Source organism: Rutidosis leptorrhynchoides, chromosome 1, assembly GCF_046630445.1.
Source record: "Rutidosis leptorrhynchoides isolate AG116_Rl617_1_P2 chromosome 1, CSIRO_AGI_Rlap_v1, whole genome shotgun sequence".
NCBI lineage: Eukaryota > Viridiplantae > Streptophyta > Magnoliopsida > Asterales > Asteraceae > Rutidosis > Rutidosis leptorrhynchoides.
Genome location: NC_092333.1, coordinates 550,131,451 through 550,144,515, shown reverse-complemented (window position 1 = coordinate 550,144,515; position 13,065 = coordinate 550,131,451).

The following is a 13,065-nucleotide window of genomic DNA, read 5'->3' as shown; positions in this document are numbered from 1 at the left end:
ACATTAAAACGTATTAAAAATGGTGTAAATATATTTTGAACATACTTTGATATATATGTACATATTTGTTATAGGTTCGTGAATCGACCAGTGGTCAAGTCTTACTTCCCGACGAAGTAAAAATCTGTGAAACTGAGTTATAGTCTCACTTTTAAAATCTAATATTTTGGGATGAGAATACATGCAGTTTTATAAATGTTTTACGAAATAGACACAAGTAAATGAAACTACATTATATGGGTGAATGATCGAAGCCGAATATGCCCCTTTTGCTTGGTAGCCTAAGAATTAGTAAATCGATCTACTAATTGACGAGAATCCTAAAGATAGATCTATTGAGCCTAACGAACCCCATCCAAAGTACCGGATGCTTTAGTAATTCGATGTTGTTTTTATCATGTCCGAAGGATTTTCCGGAATGATAGGGGATATTCTTATATGCATCTTTTTAATGTCGGTTACCAGGTGTTCACCATATGAATGAATTTTATCTCTATGTATGGGATGTATATTGAAATATGAAATCTTGTGGTCGATTATTATGATTTGATAATATATAGGTTAAACCTATAACTTACCAACATTTTTGTTGACGTTTTAAGTATGTTTATTCTCAAGTGATTATTAAGAGCTTCCGCTTTTGCATACTAAAATAAGGACAAGATTTAGATTCCATGCTTGTATGATATTATGTAAAAACTGCATTCAAGAAACTTATTTTTGATGTAATATATTCTTATTGTAAACCATTATGTAATGGTCGTGTGTAAACGGTATATTTTAGATTATCATTATTTGATAATCTACGTAATGCTTTTTAAACCTTTATTGATAAAATAAAGGTTACGGTTGTTTTAAAAATGAATGCAGTCTTTGAAAAACGTCTCATATAGAGGTCAAAACTGAAAGGACCCGTCCTAATCCATCTGGACGAAGTCACCAACAACTGGTTCCATTGCGATGATCGACTCCAAATACTGTCTTTAAAATGAGCAAATGCATAGCGGAATGTTTCTTTCATACCTGAGAATAAACATGCTTTCAAGTGTCAACCAAAAGGTTGGTGAGTTCATTAGTTTACATAAATAATCATTTCCATCATTTTAATAGACCACAAGAATTTCATTTTCATTTCTCATAAATATACGTCCCATACATAGAGACAAAAATATCATTCATATGGATTGAACACCTGGTAACCGACATTAACAATATTCATATAAGAATATCCCCATCATTCCGGGATCCTCCTTCGGACATGATATAAATTTCGAAGTACTAAAGCATCCGGTACTTTGGATGGGGCTTGTTGGGCCCAATAGATCTATCTTTAGGATTCGCGTCAATTAGGGTGTCTGTTCCCTAATTCTTAGATTACCAGACTTAATAAAAAGGGGCATATTCGACTTCGATAATTCAACCATAGAATGTAGTTTCGATTACTTGTGTCTATATCGTAAAACTTTTATAAAAAGCAGCGCATGTATTCTCAGTCCCAAAAATATATGTAAAAAGGGAGTAATGAAACTCACCTATTGTATTTTGTAGTAAAAATACATATGACGACATTAACAACTGAACAAAGCAGGGTTGGCCTCGGATTCACGAACCTATATTATTCATATATATATTAAAACATATATTTGTAATCGAACAAATATATATATTATTATTAGTGATATACTTTTATATCAAATATTTATATATTTCATTACATATTCATTTTATATATTTTAAGAATATAAGTTTTGTTACGTTATATGTACTAAATACATTTTATTTATATATACCATTTGTTTGTTAAAACAGTATCTTTAATAATACTAAGATAATATTTGTAATGATAATATAATGATAATGGTAATACTACTAATAGTTTTAATGTTAAATCTTATAATAATAATAATAATAACAGTAGTTTTTAATAAAATGAAAAGTTTAATAATGGTAATGGTTCCGAGAATGATAATTTTTAATCTTATAATATTTATTACTGAATAATAATAATATTTATAACTATCTTGTTACTAATGGTAGTCTTAATAATAATACTTTTGTTACTAAACATAATAAGTCTAAAATGATACAAATGCTAATATTACCGATAATTGTAATGGTTTATATTATTTTCATGATAACTATAATAATAATTTTAATCATAATAATATTTATATTGATATTAATATTACTAATAATATCGCTAATAATACCTAATGACGTTACTTAATCAAAATGTTAATATTATTATTCAGAGTATTTATGTGAACATAATGATAATAATAATTCATCTATTATTAGTTAATAAATATAATAATCATAGTAATAATAACAATATTTTTAGTTATAACTTTACTTGTAATAATAATAATGATAATTGATAACTAATACTTATTAGTAATAATAATAATAATTGTAACACTAACAATAACCATAATAATAATAATAATAATAATAATAATAATAATAATAATAATAATAATAATAATAATAATAATAATAATAATAATAATAATATTAATATTAATAATAAAAATAATAATAATAATAATAATAATAATAATAATAATAATAATAATAATAATAATAATAATAATGAAAATGAAAATGGAAATGGAAAACTACCTCAAAGGCCTTTTTAAAAAAATTATGCCATCCCCAGGACTCGAACCCGTGACCTCTCGTAACCCGACACAATCCTTAAACCAGCTGGGCTGTCGCCCATTATCCGAAATAACACATCAAAAATTTATATTTAACCCGTATTGTTTATGTTTCCTTTTTCTTCTTCTTCACTCAAATAATACCAGTCGACCCAAGTTTGATTATCATCTTTATATTACACATTCAATCAGTTTTAGGATTTAAAACTAGAGTATAAACGATTATTCTATGGTGATTACATTAATTGAAAACAGAAAAAAAAAACTAAACAAAGCTGCAACAGCTTTTCTATAATTACGAAGAACATAAAATATGATTTTGAAATTGAGATAGTTTTAGACAATGCTTTTAACATGAAACACATTTTAAAACATGCCTAGAATCTTTCTCCATATGGATTTAATCAATTTAAACAAAATACGAAAACATTTGGAGCTGTAACAGTCTAAAGAACACGTTACAGAACCCAGAATCAAATTCAATTTTCCATACGTTTTTAGACAAAGATTACTTCATAAAGTATGTATTATATTAATCATAAAAACTTTTGAAACTAATAGTTGAACCTTAAACTTAACAAATTCCTCGAATTCGTTCTTGAAAGAATTGTTTGACTTTTTGAAAGATAACTTTGACTCAAGAATTCGACATCAAGAGAAGAATTTAAGACTTGAAATCTTACAGAAAGCATAATTAGATCTTTCCTAATATCACTACATTTACATATTTTAAAATGGGACTCGAATTTGAAGTGTTTGAGAAAATGACCAAGAACAGGGGTCGACTCCCTTCTTTTCTAAATATTTTTGTTCTTTTTTCCGAATTGCAGGGGTAATAGAATTATATATGGATGGAATTAAAATAACTGGAATTAGTACAAGTGATATGATCGATTTTTGTTTGAGTTGGGAACTGATTTGGACGTGAAACAAACCTGGACCAGCTTAATACGATCAGAGGAAAAAAATAAATAAAATATACAAATCCTGATTAGTTGATTAACAGATTGGAGTAATTTACTTTACTGAATTCGATTTGTAACCAGATGAGGGACAGAAAACAAAGTAATCTACAGCTTGATGGCTACTTGCAACTGAATCGTACATTCACTTTCTTCTTCTATAATTTATATAATTATTTAATATTAATAGATAAATATATTGATAATTTTAATACCAATTAATAATTATTATAATAATAATACTGATTAATAATAATAGGAATACTAATACTAACAATAATAATAATAATAATAATATTAATAATAATAATATTAATTTCATCAAATAATACTAATAAAAATGATATTTATAATAATGATAATAATAATATTAATAATATTAATAACATGGTAATAACAACAAAGATAATGATAAGAGTATTAAAAATAAAGATAATGATAACATTAAATGATAATAATGATTAAAATTTATGATTTAAATTATTCTTATAATAATATTTATATTTATCATCTTTATTTTTGATACTCATAAGTTTTTACTTGTAATAATAATAATTATACTAATGTTGATAATAATAATAAAAGTACTAATATTGTTATTATATTAACTATATTTTCAACTTGTCATTCAATATATTACTATTACATATTATTAATTATGTAATATTACATAGTGTATATAGTATCATAATTTGAATATTAATATTTATACTTTTTAATGTACATACAATTAACAATTTTATATATAAATCATATTTACATATATTTATATATAATTCAACTACTATATATATAATCATGTTTTAAATATTAAGTAAAATAACTATATTAATTATATATATTGAAACAAATTTATTTAAAGTATACATTTAATACTTTGTTAACGTTGACAAATTATATTCAAAAATCATTTACATCTAGTATATACTTTATAATAAACTAAACAGTTTTAATCAACAAGTTTTAAGTTATCTATTATAACTAAATCATATAATAGTTCATTAATCTAATTAATTTATAATATATAATTAATTACATGTATAGTTGTTTATATATTCATTTCTATTTACAATTAAAGGTTCGTGAATCGTCAGGCATGGTCAAAGGGTAATTAATTACATGAATATAGATTTTAAAACTTTCGAGACTCAACATTAAAGATTCTGCTTATCGTGTCGGAAACATATAAAGATTAAAGTTTAAATTTGGTCAGAAATTTCCGGGTCATCACAGTACCTACCTGTTAAAGAAATTTCGTCCTGAAATTTGAGTGTGGTCGTCATGGCTAACAATAAAAATGTTTTCATGGCGAATATGAGTCAATAATTAAAGGTTTATCACCATCAGGTGATTTGAATATAAACAACTCAATTATTCGAAGCGTACGAGTGAAATTATCACAAAAGATTGAAATAGGATAAGTAAAGATTCGTCGTAACTTTTGACAGAGTCAGGGTTGAATTTTGAAAGTAAGATGCATCTTAACTTTTGACGTTGTTTTGGTTGAATTCCGGAATTTAAGGGATTTGAAGAAAATCTTCAAAATCTAAAAGATTTGATTCTTCTGCAAATAAGGAAATTTAGATTTTTATAATTAAATGCGGTGATCTGCCTCGATTCCTCTGTTTGATATTTTCACTATAAATTTTATCTTTTTCGGTCCATTAATCTTCACCACTTCAATACTCAATTCCCAAATTCAAAAGATCGTGAAATGCTTAATCCAGTTCTGATCCTTGTCCTTTTCCTGATTATCGCAACAATCATTCTCCTTTTCTAACTTCACCGGAGGAATCCGTTTATTTTTACTATGCTTTAGGGATTATTGTATTTATAATCCTCCCGTGTCTTTATATTGCTATATGCACTGATACCCACGGTTTGTAATTTCGGTGTTGTTGTTGGGTTTTATGTTTTCTCTTATATTTTGGAGCCCTTTGCCTTTTTATTATCCTCCCGACCTCTAGTAAAGCGAGTAATGGTCCAGAATTCGTAAGTATGGAATTTCGAATAAACATCGTGTTCTAAATAAGAACTAATGTATTAGCACGATTTGATTTATCAAATTACCAGAATCATTGAGAATAGAACTATCAAGAAAATACTTTCTTGATATGTTCAGAAGTTAAGCATAATGAAAGAGTTATGTAACATGGCACGTGATGACGTTAGGATCTGTGAATCATCACGTCCCATTAGAAACTCAGCATGACTTACTGTAATATAATCACGTTGATCAAGTGTTATTATATTATACTAACTCATGCATCAGTTCCCAACATTACTTCAATAACACTCATATTTTAAGCTCGAAAGTTTACAGAATATAGAAACTAACAGTTTCTATATGATGTAATACTGATAACACGAAGAGATTAATGATTTCAGATAAGAATAGTTATAAAAGTATCTCCAGAAATATGGAGGATATTTATAATGAAAGATACGATAATATCTTGGAATATCTAAGATCAGCGGATGATAGAAACTATTGTCTGCAAGGGTTTAGAGTAAGGAGCAAGATATTCACTAAAGATTTCAACGGATCCAGAATTATCTGGATTCTTTGAATATAGGGTATGGTCCTTGTATTTGTCCTTGGTTTCCTTCATGCTTAACTCTATCCGTTTTCCAGTTCCAACGTTTCTGAGCTTTTCCAACATATTATTCTTTATTATCAAACTTCCGACGACTAAGATCGTTTACAGTTGCCTACAGTTTCTGCTGCTTCATTCACCTTTTTCAACATTCAGAGTATCGATTCGTAAACTGGGTGCCTTTTCAAAATTTCAGAATTGAAGGTCGTAATTCTAGAAGATAATTGTTATATGTATACATATAACTATTGATGTGGAAATGCTATGAGATTCGAAATACTGATTACTGATTTTCGGTAATTGGTATGGCAATTATTGTTACAGGGTATAGATGAATACAAGATGAGGTTTCAATGAATATAATGATTTTTCGGAAAGTCCAAATTCATTGAAGTTGCTGGTAATTTTACTGCTAATGTGGTGAAATATAAACGGTTCTCCGGTAACGATGACGATAGGCAAACTTATATATCGAGGTTATAGTAAGGCTAATTCGAATGGAAGTTGAAGTTGATTTGCTGAAGCTGTGATAAAATTGGCTAATTTGAAAAAGAGTTGCAATGTTATTTTCGGTAATAACAATGCCAAAGGAGCTAACACAGACACGTGTTAACCTTTTACTTAGGGTCCGGGAATTTCCAGGTGCATAACTATATGCGTCAATCTTTTCTTCCATAGATGAAGTGCGGTTGGTTTATCCTTTCAATTGAGGTGTTTTCAAGAATCATAAAAGGTTTGAACACAGATTAGAATTGTCAAGATACAAATGGCGTTTAAGATGAAATCAAGTGGCAAACTTGAAGATATGTTTAGTTTAATTCATTTTTTTTTATTTGTCCAATGTTAATAGTCCTCACTTGATAGTCCTCAGTTAGCAGTGTACAAATAATAATTCATATATAGTTTACTATATAATATTTGAATTAATTTATATGTATCGTGACCCGTGTACATGTCTCAGACTCGATCACAACTCAAATTATATATATTATTGTAGAATCAACCTCAACCCTGTATAGAGAACTCGTTCATTACTGCATATAGAGGGTCTATAGTTATCCCAAATAATATATATAAATGCGTAGATATGATATGTCAAAACCTTGTATACGTGTCCCGATATTTAAAATGCGTAAAGTAAATAACAAAAATTAAATAACAATAAATAAAATGCGTAAAGTAAATAACAGAAATTAAATGATGATAAATAAAATTGCGAGAATGTAAATTGAGATAAATAAACTGCGATAAATAAAATGTAATCAGTTAGCTAGGAACAGTTAGCTGGAAACAGTTAGCGTGGATTCTTAACAAGATTTTTTTTTCGTAGTTAATTTGTTTGTTTCTATCAAATTTTATTTCGTCAAATGTGTTCTTCATTATGCCACTTGTTGGATTTTGATAAATCAAAATCCGAATATGAAATTGAATAAGAATGGTTATTCTGCGGTGAACGGATACGTATATCGGTGGTTGTAAATAAGATAGTAAATGACTGTTGAATCAGATTCGAAGAATGTACAATATAACTTATTAATGTGAAATCTAAATATTCCTCGGGTATTACCTACCCGTTAAAATATTTTCACCATTAACAGTTTGTACGAAAGAATTTTTAATTACAATCTTTATGAAAATATATTTACATATATATTTTCTTCAGATGTAATTATGGATTTAATGAATCGATATGATATTAAACTTATTTAATTTTTGGTTTGAGCTAAGATAAATAATCTCTAAAACTTTTAGAAACCACATATTCTTCGCAGAGTATTTCTTCAATGAAGTTATGAATTAATACTTCATCGTTCATTGTTGTTGGTACTCCTTGGTATCCATGGTGCGTATGACGTTGATGTTCGCGTGACAGATTGTGAAGTTGAGGTTTGCGATGCGGTTGTTTTTGATGGTGGTAATGGTACTGTTGGCATTGGTGGTGGTACTGGTTATGCTGCTGGTGCTGGTGCTGGTGTTTGTAACCTTCGCACCATATTCTCTAAAGCCACTACACGAGCGCGAAGCTCGTTGACTTCTTCTATTACACCGGGGTGATTTTCAGTTTGAACTAGCGGATAAATATAATCTAGAATTTGGTATAGTATATAATCGTGGCGAGATACTCTGGAAATGAGAGAAAAGATGGTGTTTCGAACAGGTTCACCAGTAAGTGCTTCAGGTTCTTCGCCAATAGGGCAATGTGGCGGATGAAAAGGATCACCTTCTTCTTGTCTCCAATGATTAAGGAGGCTACGAACCCATCCCCAATTCATCCAGAATAGATGATGACTGATTGGTTGATCCATTCCGATCACACTGCTTTCGGAGCTTGAGTGGGATTCCATTTCGGAATCCGAGTGACTTGAACTAATGATGAATTCCATTTCGTACGATTGAATAAAGAATTTTTAGATATGAAATGATTTCCTGACTAACGGATGGTATTCTAATTACATAGAATATCCATATATGTAGAACAAAAGGTTTCGTAGATTACAGAGGAATTTACGGGATACGCCAAGTAAGGTTTACAGTAACAGATACGCTAAGATATGAATTTTGTCTATAAACTATTCATGCAATCAATGCAGCAAGATGTGTCTAGACTCAGAATGATAAGCAGATAATTTTCGACACAAAATGATAAGCAAAACTTTTTGACATGCAGACCAGGTCGAAGTCCAGACTCACTAATGCATCTAAACAACTACTAGTTAGACACTCTAATGCAAGACCTGGTTCGCTAAGACCACCGCTCTGATACCAACTGAAAGGACCCGTCCTAATCCATCTGGACGAAGTCACCAACAACTGGTTCCATTGCGATGATGGACTCCAAATACTGTCTTTAAAATGAGCAAATGCACAGCGGAATATTTCTTTCATACCTGAGAATAAACATGCTTTCAAGTGTCAACCAAAAGGTTGGTGAGTTCATTAGTTTACATAAATAATCATTTCCATCATTTTAATAGAACACAAGAATTTCATTTCCATTTCTCATAAATATACGTCCCATACATAGAGATAAAAATATCATTCATATGGATTGAACACCTGGTAACCGACATTAACAATATGCATATAAGAATATCCCCATCATTCCGGGATCCTCCTTCGGACATGATATAAATTTCGAAGTACAAAAGTATCCGGTACTTTGGATGGGGCTTGTTGGGCCCAATAGATCTATCTTTAGGATTCGCGTCAATTAGGGTGTCTGTTCCCTAATTCTTAGATTACCAGACTTAATAAAAAGGGGCATATTCGACTTCGATAATTCAACCATAGAATGTAGTTTTGATTACTTGTGTCTATATCGTAAAACTTTTATAAAAAGCAGCGCATGTATTCTCAGTCCCAAAAATATATGTAAAAAGGGAGTAATGAAACTCACCTATTGTATTTTGTAGTAAAAATACATATGACGACATTAACAACTGAACAAAGCAGGGTTGGCCTCGGATTCACGAACCTATATTATTCATATATATATTAAAACATATATTTGTAATCGAACAAATATATATATTATTATTAGTGATATACTTTTATATCAAATATTTATATATTTCATTACATATTCATTTTATATATTTTAAGAATATAAGTTTTGTTATGTTATATGTACTAAATACATTTTATTTATATATACCATTTGTTTGTTAAAACAGTATCTTTAATAATACTAAGATAATATTTGTAATGATAATATAATGATAATGGTAATACTACTAATAGTTTTAATGTTAAATCTTATAATAATAATAATAATAATAACAGTAGTTTTTAATAAAATGAAAAGTTTAATAATGGTAATGGTTCCGAGAATGATAATTTTTAATCTTATAATATTTATTACTGAATAATAATAATATTTATAACTATCTTGTTACTAATGGTAGTCTTAATAATAATACTTTTGTTACTAAACATAATAAGTCTAAAATGATACAAATGCTAATATTACCGATAATTGTAATGGTTTATATTATTTTCTTGATAACTATAATAATAATTTTAATCATAATAATATTTATATTGATATTAATATTACTAATAATATCGCTAATAATACCTAATGACGTTACTTAATCAAAATGTTAATATTATTATTCAGAGTATTTATGTAAACATAATGATAATAATAATTCATCTATTATTAGTTAATAAATATAATAATCATAGTAATAATAACAATATTTTTAGTTATAACTTTACTTGTAATAATAATAATGATAATTGATAACTAATACTTATTAGTAATAATAATAATAATTGTAACACTAACAATAACCAGTCGACCCAAGTTTGATTATCATCTTTATATTACACATTCAATCAGTTTTAGGATTTAAAACTAGAGTATAAACGATTATTCTGTGGTGATTACATTAACTGAAAACAGAAAAAAAACTAAACAAAGCTGCAACAGCTTTTCTATAATTACGAAGAACACAAAATATGATTTTGAAATTGAGATAATTTTAGACAACGCTTTCAACATGAAACACATTTTAAAACATGCCTAGAATCTTTCTCCATCTGGATTTAATCAATTTAAATAAAATACAAAAACATTTGGAGCTGTAACAGTCTAAAGAACACGTTACAGAACCCAGAATCAAATTCAATTTTCCATACGTTTTTAGACAAAGATTACTTCATAAAGTATGTAGTATATTAATCATAAAAACTTTTGAAACTAATAGTTGAACCTTAAACTTAACAGATTCCTCGAATTCATTCTTGAAAGAATTGTTTGACTTTTTGAAAGATAACTTTGACTCAAGAATTCGACATCAAGAGAAGAATTTAAGACTTGAAATCTTACAGAAAGCATAATTAGATCTTTCCTAATATCACTACATTTACATATTTTAAAATGGGACTCGAATTTGAAGTGTTTGAGAAAATGACCAAGAACAGGGGTCGACTCCCTTCTTTTCTAAATATTTTTGTTCTTTCTTCCGAATTGTAGGGGTAATAGAATTATATATGGATGGAATTAAAATAACTGGAATTAGTACAAGTGATATGATCGATTTTTGTTTGAGTTGGGAACTGATTTGAACGTGAAACAAACCTGGGACCAGCTTAATACGATCAGAGGAAAAAAATAAATAAAATATACAAATCCTGATTAGTTGATTAACAGATTGGAGTAATTTACTTTACTGAATTCGATTTGTAACCAGATGAGGGACAGAAAACAAAGTAATCTACAGCTTGATGGCTACTTGCAACTGAATCGTACATTCACTTTCTTCTTCTATAATTTATATAATTATTTAATATTAATAGATAAATATATTGATAATTTTAATACCAATTAATAATTATTATAATAATAATACTGATTAATAATAATAGGAATACTAATACTAATAATAATAATAATAATAATAATAATAATAATAATAATAAAATTAATAATAATAATATTAATTTCATCAAATAATACTAATAAAAATGATATTTATAATAATGATAATAATAATATTAATAATATTAATAACATGGTAATAACAACAAAGATAATGATAAGAGTATTAAAAATAAAGATAATGATAACATTAAATGATAATAATGATTAAAATTTATGATTTAAATTATTCTTATAATAATATTTATATTTATCATCTTTATTTTTGATACTCATAAGTTTTTACTTGTAATAATAATAATTATACTAATGTTGATAATAATAATAAAAGTACTAATATTGTTATTATATTAACTATATTTTCAACTTGTCATTCAATATATTACTATTACATATTATTAATTATGTAATATTACATAGTGTATATAGTATCATAATTTGAATATTAATATTTATACTTTTTAATGTACATACAATTAACAATTATATATATAAATCATATTTACATATATTTATATATAATTCAACTACTATATATATAATCATGTTTTAAATATTAAGTAAAATAACTATATTAATTATATATATTGAAACAAATTTATTTAAAGTATACATTTAATACTTTGTTAACGTTGACAAATTATATTCAAAAATCATTTACATCTAGTATATACTTTATAATAAACTAAACAGGTTTAATCAACAAGTTTTAAGTTATCTATTATAACTAAATCATATAATAGTTCATTAATCTAATTAATTTATAATATATAATTAATTACATGTACAGTTGTTTATATATTCATTTCTATTTACAATTAAAGGTTCGTGAATCGTCAGGCATGGTCAAAGGGTAATTAATTACATGAATATAGATTTTAAAACTTTCGAGACTCAACATTAAAGATTTTGCTTATCGTGTTAGAAACATATAAAGATTAAAGTTTAAATTTGGTCGGAAATTCCCGGGTCATCACAAAAACCTCGCGACGAAATCAATTAATATGGAACGTTTATAATTAATATGAACGGGACATTTTAGCTAGGATATGATTTGTATAGAATTGTTACAATATTTCCCGTAGCTACAACAATCAAAAAATATCCAATCTTGTTTTACCCACAACTTCTTCGTTTTAAATCCGTTTTGAGTGAATCAAATTGCTATGGTTTCATATTGAACTCTATTTTATGAATCTAAATAGAAAAAGTATAGGTTTATAGTCAGAAATATAAGTTACAAGTTGTTTTTGTAAGAGGTAGTCATTTCAGTCGAAAGAACGACGTCTTGAAGACCATTTTGAAAAACATACTTCCACTTTTAGTTTAACCATGATTTTTGGATATAGTTTCATGTTCATAAGAAAAATCATTTTCCCAGAAGAACACCTTTTAAATCAAAGTTTATCATAGTTTTTAATTAACTAACCCAAAACAGCCCGCGGTGTTACTACAACGGC